Below are 13,873 nucleotides of genomic sequence, written 5' to 3' on the forward strand. Positions count from 1 at the left end.
AAAATTGGAAGAGCCCAATTCTGCCTACGATGGGAGACTGGAGATTGAAAGTTTCGTATCTTGCTGAAATGGCAAAGATTTCGGCTTACTTGAAGAATCATTCGAATGAACAATTCTTATCAATATGGAGAAGATGGATTGTTTATATTCAAAAGAAACATAGAGTGGTAGAATATAAGTTAGGTTTTTAGATTTTTTTTATGTTAGTTTACTTCTATCGTTTCTGGTAGATTAAGATATTTTGTGGAGTTAGAGATACTAGTATTTGTTTACTTTTATACGAATATTATCCTGGGATTAGGTTTGGGAAGTTCTGGGGGGGGGGTTATTGATTGTTTATTGTGTTTATGTATGATTGTTTTTTTATGATGGGAAAAATAAATAAAATTTTCAAAAACAACAACAACAACAATGGAAAAAGAGATTTAGTGGTTTGGCTCTCCAAACTAGAAAGTATGGGATGATGGGATGATATCATAGCACTAGTAGGAAATAGAGAGTAAAAGAAACAGAAAATTAGAATTATGTCAGTATTTTAGAATCATTTAACTGAAAAAGAACAGTGAAATAAATAGTGACAATTTACCTACTTTGTGCTACTATCCAGTTTCATAGCTACTTGACAAATATAGTTTAGTCACTTTTTCCAGTTTTTCAGCACTGTAATTCTAAACATCATAATGTCTAGTAGCACCTCAACAACTTGTTATTATGACATAGCTTTTGTGGACTACAATCCATCAGTTGCATAATAATGTATTAAAGTTTAAAGTACCATCAATTTAATGCTTTTGTTGAAAAGATTAGTAGGGCTATCCAGTGGAAATTTTCAAAATTATTTGAATAATGAAATTACTTTATTTCACTATAATCTAATGGAGTACAATTAACACCTATGTGGGAGAAAAAAATCTGATTATTTGGAAAGCAAGAATTTAGTATCTCAAGAAGAAAGCCTGTCTAGTCTACTATACATTTAAGTAAGACAGAGAAATAATAACCAAGAGTTTCATGGCACCTTAAGGACTAACACATTTATTATGGCATAATCATTTGTAAGCCACAGTTCATTTAATGAGATGCATGGAATATTTTCTTAATGTATGAGGATATTAGGACCAAAGAGTACTTTGGATCAGCTTCCAAAAATATGCTTTGAAGCACATGAGAGCAATTTTTTACAGCATGTGCATGATCATAGGAAAAGATAAAGCTGTTTTAAAGAGTTATAAACAGGTGCTACATATGCATCCCTATACACTTAAATCTGAAGTGCTGCACAAATACACACAGATACACACAGATGACTGGGGAATTCCCAGTGATACCATAAGTCACAGAGAACTGAATGGGCTACTGTAGGTAGAGATATAGGTTTTATAGATACAGGAGACCTGCAAAATACAATGATGATAGATAGATAGATAGATAGATAGATAGATAGATAGATAGATAGATAGATAGATAGATAGATAGATAGATAGATAGATAGATAGATATTACCTATTTTTTTAAAAACAGTATTTTAAAGTGTTCTTGTTTTTTAAAAAATGAGTTACACCACTAACCGCATATAGTATCTATCAGATAATGGGGTTTCCCCATTATGAAACTAATAGTATGGAGTGTTTTATTTTCTTAACAATGTATTATTGTTTTAAAATAATTCTGAAAATATTAGCCTAACTCATTACCCCTTACTGTTGTGGGAAAACATTGGAGCAGGAAAATGTGTTGGATATGTTCATCGCCTTGAGTTATTTGAAAAATAATAAACACAGAATACAGATAAATAAATAGATGAATAACCTTGGTCATTTTCTATCGGGCAAATAAATATTTGCAGTATGATTGATTAAATTTGATTAAATTTACCATAATTTAAAGTACCGTCACTGTTTTTAATCAAGGCAAAGGGAAGTATCAAAAAGATACCTAATGTCCTTCTTACGTAATTCAAAATTATGAAAATGCCATTTGTGTGATACTGTGTTTCATGAAATTCTCTAGACACATGGAATATATTCACATGCCTTTAATCAATAAATTGAAGGAATAGCAAAGAAAACATCAAACATATATTTTTGCTGTTCTATAAACCATTACAATAATAATGATAAAAGAGGGGAAGAAACATTTAATTGCATTGACAACAAAACATTAAATACATTTTGCTGAGTTTTCACATTATTAAATATTACAAATAGTTTTCTTTTGAGATTTTGCAGTGTCTAGGAATCAGTTTATTATAAGGCTTTACAGGATAATGTAAATTAACTAAATGTTGCAATTCTGGGCCTGCTCACAAAAAAACCACATCTAAGTTGAAATTGAAAGATATAATTAAAATATCTACCTACACATCCGGGTTTTTTTACTCGTATTTAATTTCTTCCTTTTAGATATGCAGTCTGTCATATTAAGCTTCATTTGATTAAACAAGGAAACTTCAGTGAATAATTTTAGATAGCACCTTTATCCCACTACAGATTCCAATATCCTAACACTATCCCAATTCTGCAAGCTTTTAGTCTTGACAAGCAAAACACTATTCAGAAGTGACTCAAGCAGGTTCTTTCCTGATTCCCTGAGTATAAGAAGGAGAGGTAAAACATAATTAGGTTTACAACATTCTGTTACTGTAGTCTATTTCAATAAAGTATAGCTCTAGTCTTCCTGTGGATGATTTTCTGGTCTGTCTGCTTGGTTTGACATTAAAGCATTTCTGCTTTTTGGGGCCAGACACTCTCTCTCAGCCTTAGAAAGAGGACAATTGCAAAACATTTTTGAAAAGGTTACAAAAAAAGCTATTCAGACTTATCCATATAGTTGCCTGGAATTAATATTGACTCCAAAGTGTCTGTCTCTGTATGTGCATGTATACACGTAATCTAGAGTTTTACCATTTTTCTACTACCTGAAGCAATAAGGTTTCATCCCAGCTGCCAAATTATTCCAGGTGATTGGAAAAATAGTAAACCCTTGACTTTAAAGATTTAAAAAAATCAGAGACAAAACTCAAAGTAACATAACAGGAAATAGTATATCTCAAAAGTGAAAGAGAAATGCATTCTCATTCATTTTGAAGTCGGCCAAAGTCATCTTTTCCAATTCTGGTGATGTGGCAACCTGGTAGTACAGAGAAGCTTAATACTCTCAATTCCTCCAAACTAATATTCTAGCCATATTGCACCATCTGGGGAAGGTAAGCAAGTGAACTGAAATCACAGGTAACTGATCAAGAACAACAATTCTATAGAAGCAATGAGATTATCTTTAACATAGTCTGTGTGATTCTTATTAATGAGTGAATAGCAACCCTAATCCTTAGTGATGCATTCACTTATCTAACATAACAGCAGAAAGCACATCTCCCAAATGCCATAACTTCTATGCATAGAAATCCTCAGGTGATGGAAGAATGTAGAAGGGTATGATGCTACCGCATGCTACCACTCCAGCAGAGGAATGCTTTGTATTGGAGGAATGATTTGTATCTAGCCAAACTGCACAGTGCTATAATTGTGGGTCCCTTAGTAGAAAATAGATCAGAGCTGCTCTGCCAATTTATAGCAGCAATAAATAGTGGCCATTATTGAACAGCAGGTGAAATTACAGATAGTCCTCAACATACAACTGTAATGGAGCTTGCCCATTATCACCTTATTTAGTAACAGTCATAAAACTGATTAGTCATGTGACCAAACTGATTTTACAATTTTTGGTGGCAATTATTAAGGGAATGCTGCAGTCTTTAACTGAACCAATGCTGGCTATGGACACAGTTTTGCTGAAAACCAGAAGTGCCACTTTTCTGCAAAATTGTTGTAAAATGTGGTCACATGACAGCAGAATGCGGCAGCCAGCCATAAAGGTGACTGTGTTGCTGAATGCTCGAAGTTCAGTCAAGTGACTGTGGAGGAGGCCCAATCACTGGAACTTTGAATCCAGATCGTAAATCCTATTTTTTGGGATAGTTGCACTTCAAACAGTCAGTCAGCAACTGATCCTAAATTGAAGATTATGTATATAACATCAGTTCTTTCTGAGTCTTCCTATATAGATAAAGATTCTCCTATTATATAAATATAAATCTACCCAGCAGCAGACATATAATATATGCAGTGATTACTTCAAAACAGATTACGGGAGATGTCGGGGTATAATCTAGCCTAGTCTTGATAAAAATATGAGACATATTTTGGAAAAAACAATACTATCCTCAAAATAATTGCTTTCAAGGTAACAATTTTTAAATTACTTTAATGTCATTAGAAGACTCATTCTGTATATTCCTGCAATACTTATCTTCTAAATCCATTGTGCTCTCTCAGCAGGCATCTTTCCCCTTGGCTTGCATGGCATCCTGAGAATCATTATATTCAGCTGAACATCATCAGAATATATATAACATATGTTCTGATGATGTTCAGAATTCCTTGAGTGTCTAATCACACTTGGCCAATAAACTGTTCTGTTCTGTTCTATTCTTATAGAGAATATCAATTTACACAACACTTTATATGCTATTTCTTTGTATTTCTAATTCTATAAATAATGTATTGAATTGTTGATTACCTTCCTCTGGGTTGGGCAGTTGTCTAACTGATTTCTAAGTGTCAAATTATGTGCTACCATAGGTATTTCACAAAAATTCATAGATATGGTATAATGGACTAACAGATGTTCTCATTATTGTATAAAGAACATACTTGCCTAGACACTGACTGCAGAAAACACAGATTTGATTGCTCAATTAAAACCTGGAAGCATGGTCATAATCCTAGCAACTGGGGGATAACATCTGCTGTTTCCATTTTTAGAAAAAAGATAGAAGGGATGACTCTAAAAATTATAAATTCCATCAGTTTGTTTAGCAAAATTAATAAACTTTACTCCAAAAACCTGAGGGACTAGCTTGAACAAAAAAAACCTTATTGTTTATCAATGCCTAGCTTTGCAACATGTTATTGAAAAATTATAGAGTCCTTCTAAAAAGTCTCAATTTGATTCCATTGTAGGAAAAATTAGAAGTCTTTTTCATTGATCACTGCCTCCAATTTCTTATTTTTATTCTCCATAAATAAAAGACTTAGAAGCTAGATGTAAGGTCATGTTGCATCAACATCTCATGTTGCATCAACATGTAAGATCTTTAAACAAGGCTATGAAATAATCCTACTCTTGTCTAAATATTTTGGTGGATTATCTAAACAATAGGAGTTACATCTCTTTAAGAGGGTACAGGAATTCATTTCCATTCATCTTCATGCAGATGACACAGCAATTTGTCCCTGTAAGAGTTAATTGAACATCAGTGGAAGGGGATAGAGAGAGATTTGTATGATGTTGTAAAAAGGATGATCTGAAAACACTTTTTCCCCAGAATAAAGTTGGGTAGGGCCTTTGCTAATAGGAAGACAGTGTTGCCCAAAATGAAATGCAAATTCTGATAAAGGAGAATATTTGTAGCTCAGAGTTGAATCAGGAGTCCTTGGTGCTCTCTTAGCTTGTTTTCTTACAGATGTTTCATTAAATTAGGTAACATCATCAATGCTAGTAAGGAGTAGGGTTTGCTTTCAATTTATATTCGAGTGGCTTGCCCTGTCAATATTGGTGGGAGTGGTCTTGTTACCAGTCACTTGTTCAGCAACCTAAGTTATGTCTATGCTGAACAAATACCGGTAATAGAATAAAACCAAAATAACAGAATAACAGAGTTGGAAAGGGCCTTGGAGGCTCTTCTAGTCCAATCCCCTGTGCAAGCAGGAGACCCTATACATTTCAAACAAATGGGTGTCCAATCTCTTCTTAAAAATCTCCAGTGTTGGAGCATGCAGCATCTGGAAGCAAGCCATTCCTCTGATTAAGTGTTCTAACTGTCAATACATTTCTCCTTAGTTCTAGGTTGGTTCTCTCCTTGATTGGTTTCTATCCATTGTTTCTCATTCTTGTCTTGGAGGTTCTTTGGTTGGGCTGTTTACTATTAGTTTGTTTGGCAGTTGCTTGACTGGGGTATTGTTTACTTCTTGATTGTTGGTATTATGTTAAGCTATGCTCATCTAGGTGTTTATTGCTGGTGGGAATGTATTTTGGTCTTTTGCATAATTTTGCACACTATGTAGATGTTTATGTCTATGTCTATTGATGGCCAATTTGTCAGAGTGCCAGGCTTCCAGAAATTCTCTAGATTTTTTTGGATTTGGCCTAGTCTAGGATGTTTCTAGTTTCCCAGTTGAAGCTATGGTTCTGAAATTATGTTCATATGTTCTGAAATTAAAGAGTTTTCATCATGTCTTCTGACTGCTAGTTGGTGTTAATGGATGTGTTTTGCTAGTCTTCTGCCTGTTTGTCCTATGTAGTAGTTGTTGCAGCCATTACACTGAATGTTGTAGACAACTTCTGTTTTTTTTTTCTTCTGGGGCTCCTGGGTCTTTTGGTTTACTTAGATTATTTTGGAGGGTTTAATTGGTTTGTGTGCTATGCTGATTCTATATGGTTGTAATAGTCTGTTGGTGGTTTCTAATATGCTTTTGATGTATGGCAGTGACTATCCTTTTTAAGGCTTGTGTTGATTGGGCTATATTGGGTTGAGTAGTGAGGCACTTTTTGATGAAATTGCATGGATATCCATTTAGTTGGAAAATGTATAAATGCTCTGTTTCCTTTTCTGCTGTTCAGGATTGCTGCAGTGGGTTTGTACTCATTTAAATAGAATTCTTACACAGCTTCTCTTGTGGAAGGTTGGGTTATTGCTTTGGCAGTGAGGCACTTGATTGGTGTTGGTAGTTTTTTGGTACACTTCTTTATAATTTGCCACTGTGGTATCTGCTGATCAGGATGTCTAGGAAGGATAGTGAGTTGTTTTCTTCTTCCCTGGTAAATTGGATGCAGATTCTTTTAATCAGAAGGAGGCCACTATATAACTGAAGCCCTCAAACTACCAACCTACATCTAGAGGCAGGTCTGAGAAAAATAGAAGCCAGAGTACAACTCTCCATGTTCAATTTCTAGCTTGATGACAAGAATATCCTTGTCCCAATGGACCTAGTTCCTCCATTAGTATAGGTTGGAAATATTGATCTTTATGGAAGCAATCTCTATAGGTAATGTTGTCATTTTTCCTTCCCTGGGTAAAAAGCAAATGAGAATATTCCTTGACAGATTCCACATGCAGAGCCACAGACACATTTATCTAGGATTCTAAATCACTCCCTTGCTGATAGCCTAAGCTTCACTGTAGGATCTGCTCTGTATGTTCAACAATCAGAAGTTCCCAGTTATGGGCAAGTCTTTCACTGCATTCTACACTACATTCTCTATCGCTGTGTTAGGTGGAGGATGGAGGACAATTTCCTTTTCAGTATAACTCTGCTTTTCTAATGCCATGTGAATTGAAACCATAAAGCATAAATACACTGTTGATTTTATAGAAACATTTGTAATACTCTTATTTTCATGGTTTTCTTGGTTGCCTGGCCACAGAGGTCGATTGTATGTCTCTGCATTGCTAGTTGACTATAATTACCTCTTACTACATTGCTTAGTTTCATGCAGCAGCATTCAAAATTCACTGAAAACTGATTTATCAGCCCATGTAGTTTACATCTGCACTATTAACCATTAGTTATTTACCATTACAGTTTTATCAATAAATCTTACTTTTGAATTTTTAAAATAAATTAGACAGGATAGAATATAATCTTGCAATATATTCTTACTATAACACATAGGTATCATTTTAATACAAATGTTAATTAATTTTGTAATTTTGCAGAGATTCAAGTTTACAGTTATGTTCCACTTTTCCAAAATGTGCAGTCATTATGTTCACCATTTTTCCAGTATAAATAATAATAATAATAGCAATAACCACAACAACAACAACAACAACAACTAATAATAATAATAATAATAATAATAATAATAATAGTAATAATAGTAATAATAGTAATAATAATAATAAAGTTGAAAGGGATCTTGGTCATCGAGTCCAACCCCCTGCTCAGGCAGGAAACCCTACACCATTTCAGACAAATGGCTGTCCAGTCTCTTCTTAAAAACTTCCAGTGTTGGAGTATTCACCGCTTCTGGAGGCAGATTGTTCCACTGGTTAATTGTTCCAACTGTCAGGAAGTTTCTCCTTAGTTCTAGGTTGCTTCTCTCCTTGATTAGTTTCCATCCATTGCTTCTCATCCTGCCTTCAGGCGCTTTGGAGAATAGCTTGACTCCCTCTTCTTTGTGGCAGCCCCTGAGATATTGGAACATATCATGTCCCCCCTAGTCCTTCTCTTCGTTAAACTAGACATACCCAATTCCAGCAACCGTTCCTTATATGTTTTGGCCTCCAGTCCCCTAACCATCTTTGTTGCTCTTCTCTGTACTCTTTCTAGAGTCTCAACATCTTTTTTACATTGTGGTGACCAAAACTGGATGCTATATTCCAAGGGTGGCCTTGCCAAGGCATTGTAAAGTGGCATTAATACTTCACGTGATCTTGATTCTATCCCTCTGTTAATGCAGCCCAGCACTGTGTTGGCTTTTTTGGCAGCTGCAGCATACTGCTGGCTCATATTTAAGTGATTGTCCACTAGGACTCCAAGATCCCTCTCACAGTTACTACTATTGAGCAAGGTACCCCCTATACTATACCTATACATTTGGTTTTTCTTGCCTAAATGTAGAACCTTACTTTTTTCACCATTGGATTTTATTTTGTTAGATAGCGCCCAGTGTTCAAGACTGTCCAGGTCCTCCTATATCTTTTTTTTAAAAAAAACAAACAAGTTTTATTAGTTTTTTTCATTTTACAAACAAGTGCTTAAGAACCAACGTGGTAGCAGGGTAATCAATTATCCAAAAGCAAAGTCATACTTATATAGTTCAGATTAAATCATTAGAAACCCCCTCTCTATTCCCTCTGATAATATATTATATTCAAATTAATGTATTTCAATACAACTAAGTCAATCAAAACAATCATCAATAACATTTCATCTAAATAAGTCCAAATCCTGTGTTAAGCTTTACTATTTCAATTACTATATTCCATTTTGCTAATATAAATACATAATTAACACTTCAGGTGTCTCTCCATTCACTTTTTCCTTGACATAATCAATAATCATTTATTAATATCATTTCTTCTTTTTTCTTATTCTTCTTCCATTACAAAATAACTATCATTTCTAATAACAAGAATATTAGTTCAAAAAAGAAAAGAAAAAAAAATACCTTTCTACTCTATTATACTTTATGATCTATCAATCCCTCAATATCTATATCAAACTCCTTTAACCCCCTCCCAAAATTACTATATTCACAACAAACATGTTAATACACAGACAAACATCTTATTAAATTCAAATCTTTAATTAATTTTTATTCAATCTAACATCTTATTTAACTATCTTGAACCATAAATCAATCCATATCTGATAAGCCTTTTAAACCCATTATATAGAGGCTTGAATCACACTCTTAAATCTTATTCTAGCTTTCTTTTTGTGCCAGGCAGGTTTCCATAGCAACGCCTCTATATCAATGAACAAGTCTCTTTTTGTGCCTTGTAGTATCATTTGGGTCAAGCAAAATCGTCCCCTTTTCTGTTTTAGAGACTTGACTCCTTTGTAAATAGTCCCTTGTTGTTTTAAAGAGTCAAGTCTCCACATTTGGATCTGTTGAATAGCAGACTCAGTTATGTCCAACTTTGTAGTTAATAGTTGCTTATCCAAGCTATCATAGTTCTCGATTAGTTGAGCTTGTATATCCATTTCTGTTGGTTTTGAAATTGTGAATGGTTTAATTACAGTCCATTTTGTTCCTCAGAAATCTCATTAGGTTGCGTATGAAGTAAAATAGAATCTTCTTTAATATTGGTTGGTTCTGCTTCTGTTGTTTTTTGGTCTATAGAATGCTCAGATAGAATATGGAGGTCAGTTTGTAAGTTCAAAGCAGAATTTCTGTTTTTTATTACTATAGTACACTCTTTTATTTGCAAACATATTTGCTCAGTAGCTTCATAGTTTTTTTCCAATATGAGTTTGTAGTCAAGTTGAGAATAGGGTTTCTCCATTTCAATAATAATTAGAAACAGTCTGTTATCTTTTAGTAGAGGCTGTGTTCAAAAAACATTTAGTCAGTATCCACCCCCACAAATACAGCAGTTAAGTTTCTTTGTCTTTTCCCTTTTATGGTAATCTGGAGGTCAAAGTCAATCTCACCATCAGAAAAAAAAAGACAGTTACAGTTTTGACTTTCTCCACAAGATGTCCTCAGTAGACTATAAAATCTCCTCCCAGACACCAGGAATGACGTTAACAAGATCAGAAAAAGCAAAAAAAGAGAGAGAATTCTTCACATGTAGACTAAGTCCAGTAGTAAATTCAATATTAAAAGTTTTTTCCAAGACCCCAAGGTGGATAAAAAAAAATAAAAATAAAAAAACTCAGTTTAAGCTAATTCAGTCCATTTAAGCTTCTTTTCCCACACTCACAAACGCCGCTTTCTTAGAACAGGGAAATAATTTCAAAAATGCTTTTTACAAGCAACAAAAAAGAAAAGAGAACCAAGAGAGGGAAAAAAAGTCTCACCTGGCTCAGCCACGGTGGTTCCTGCGATTAGATGTTCTTCTGACTTCTGGTTACAGCGGCAAAGTGATCGGCCATTTTACTGGCTGATCTTTCCACCGTCGGCCCAAATGAGCAATCTCAGGCCGTGGAAGAAGCTGCCGCTCTCCCATGGTCAACGAGGGCCTCCTCAACAGTAGCCGCCCCTCCAGGGCGGCTTTTCAACCCGATTAAGGGTCTACCGGCAGCAGAGAATCAGCCGCACGGCTGAAAATGCCGCAATCCGGAACCGGAAGTCGTCTAAAGTCGTATCTTAAGCCTGTCTTCTGGAGTGTTGGCTATTCCTGCCAGCTTGGTGTCATCCGCAAATTTGATGAGTTCCCCATCTATCCCCTCGTCCAAATCATTGATGAAGATGTTGAAGAGCACTGGGCCCAGAACAGAGCCCTGGGGCACCCCACTACATACTTTCCTCCATGTAGATGCGGTTCCATTGAGGACCACATGCTGAGTATGGCCGGTCAGCCAGCTACGAATCCATCTGGTAATGATGCTGTCTAACCCACATTTTTCTATCTTATTGAGTAGTAGATTGTGATCTACTTTATCAAATGCCTTACTGAAGTCCAATTATATCCACAGTGTTTCTCTGATCCACTAATTTTGTCACTTGGTCAAAGAATGCAATAAGGTTTGTCTGGCATGATCTGTTTTTGACAAATCCATGTTGGCTTTTAGTAGTGATTTTGTTTACCTCTAGGTGTTCGCTGATTCATTGTCTGATTATCTTTTCCAGAATCTTCCCAGATATTGAGGTCAGGCTGATAGGTCTGTAATTTCCTGGATCCATTTTTTTCCTTTTTAAAAGATGGGAACTACATCAGCTCTTTTCCAGTCCTCTGGTAGTTCTCCAGTGCTCCAGGATCTTTGAAAAATATAGTTCAATGGTTCTGAGATCACATCTGCCAGTTCCTTGAGAACCTTGGGGTGTAATCCATCTGGTCCTGGTGATTTGAACTCATCTAGGCTGGACAGGTGCTCACTTACCATTTTCTTGCCTATCTTAACTTGTGTTTCTATTCTGGTTTTTATGGCACTATTTTTGATAGGTTGGTCTGTTTTTTTTCCCTTTGTGTAAAGACAGATGCAAAAAATGAGTTAAATAATTCTGCTTTCTCCCTATTGTCACCTTCTTGCCACTTTCACCCACTAATGGACCAATCATTTCCTTCACTTTTTTCTTGTTTTTTACATGTTGAAAGAAGCTTTTTTTCGTTATTTTTTACTTTGGTCACAAGCCTTAGTTCATTATGAGCCTTAGCTTTCCCCACTTCATCTTTGCAGGCTCGGGCTATTTGCTGATATTCTGACTTAGTTATGTGCCCCTCTTTCCACTATCTATACTTGTCCTTTTTATCTTTCAATTTGTCAGAGAGTTCTTTATGCAGCCATGCTGGTTTCTTTTGAGAGCTGTTATTTTTCCTCTTTGTTGGTATTATGCTAGACTGGGCTTTTATTATCTCACTTTTCAGAATTTCAAAGTTCTTGAGTTGTTTTCCCCTTGAGGATTCTCATCCATGGAATCCTTCCCAAGCCCACTCTAAGTTTATTGAAATTAGCTCTCTTGAAGTCCAAGACTCTAGTTTGACTATGTTCTATTGCTTGTGCTTCCATAATGTTGAATTCCAATATTGCATGATCACTACCTCCCAAGGCTCCTGTGGCTTCACCACCTTCTATCATTTCATCTCTGTTAGTGAGAATTAGATCCAAAATAGCTAATCCCCTAGTTCCCTTCTCTACTTTTTGGGAGACAAAGTTGTCTGCTAGGTTTGTCAGGAATCTGTTTGATCTTCCACTTGGTGCAGAGTTTGTTTCCCAGTTGATGTCAGGGTAGTTAAAGTCCCCCATTACTATTGTGATGTGCTTCCTACATACCTTAGTTAGCTGACTAGCAAAAAGTTCATCTATTTCCTCTGTTTGGTTGGGTGGCCTNATGGCAACAATATCATATCTGCCCTCATTAACCTGAATTTCTAGTTCACCCTGTTTGCTGTTCATACTCTGTGCATTGGTGTATAGACATTTGAGTCCTTTATGACTGACCCTGTGTTTACTTTCTACATAACCTGTGTGGTGCCTGAGTTCCCCTATTGTCTTACCACCTATTTGGTTAGTGCACTTTGTGTGGCACTCGCTATTGAAAGCTTGATTTTGCTTGACAGCAAGGTTGATATTCTTGTCCACACACACATCTATGTTACATGCACTGATAGCCCTATAGTTTTTAGATTGCCAGGGACAGGGATGTTCTGTATCAATTAACTCACTGTCCCCGCTGTTTAGTTTAAATATTCCTTCAGAAAATCTGTGAATTTATAGCCGAGTAACTCAGTCCCTTTCTTTGATGAATGCAAACCATCTCTTTTGTACATTTTTTCATTGGACCAGCTACTGACATCGTGACTAACATATCCAAAGCCTTCCCGTTTACACCACTCCTTTAGCCACATATTGAATTGTGCTATGCGCTGGCCTTTTCCATTTTGCTCCTTATACACTGGTAAAACCTCTGAAAAAGTAAGCCTACAGCCTATTCTGCTAAGTTCCTGCCCCAAGCTCTGGAAATCATTCTGCACAGAGAGTACATCTTGTTGGGACAGATCGTTAGTGCCAAGATGTACAATAGCCTCCACATCACAGTCCTTGCTGGCATTCTTGATTATTTTAGAAATACGCTTCTTGTCCCTACTGGCAGTAGCACCTGGGGGAAACCTGATCTCTTTTGAAACCTCTGTGTCCTTTCTTAAATTTACATCCCTTATAATTGAATCACCAACCAGAAGGTGGCTTCTCTTTTTGGATGCCTTTCTGTTCTTGCATGACTGATGTGTAATACCTGATTCGCACTTCTCCCTGTCAAAAACAAGTTCTCCTGTAGAATGATTGTAAACTCATAATCTTATTCTTTTATTATTTCTCATGTCAGAAAATGATCAAAATAGACTTCCGGTGGTGACAGCTGGCATCGCATGGCGGCTTTTTTAGCCGCCCGTCCGGGAGCATGTAAAAGCTTGAAGAGACAGCGTCTGCCAGCTGTCTCTCGGCTAGGAACCTCGTCCCTCGGGCAAAGAGGGGGAGGTGAGTGAGTCCGGATAGGGCTAGAGCTTCCTTTTGCCCCGGTTTTGTCTTAATCCGGGATGAAAGATGCTAGCTCGCCCGGAGTCTGGACAATCTCCGCGCCCCGAGACGCCTTCGCTCCTTGCTTGTGGAGCGAAGCCAGATGCAGCTCCCACCTCTGTGAT

The sequence above is a fragment of the Protobothrops mucrosquamatus genome, unplaced genomic scaffold (genome assembly GCF_001527695.2).
Source record: "Protobothrops mucrosquamatus isolate PMUCROS unplaced genomic scaffold, P.Mucros_1.0 scaffold63, whole genome shotgun sequence".
In the NCBI taxonomy this organism is placed as follows: Eukaryota; Metazoa; Chordata; class Lepidosauria; order Squamata; family Viperidae; genus Protobothrops; species Protobothrops mucrosquamatus.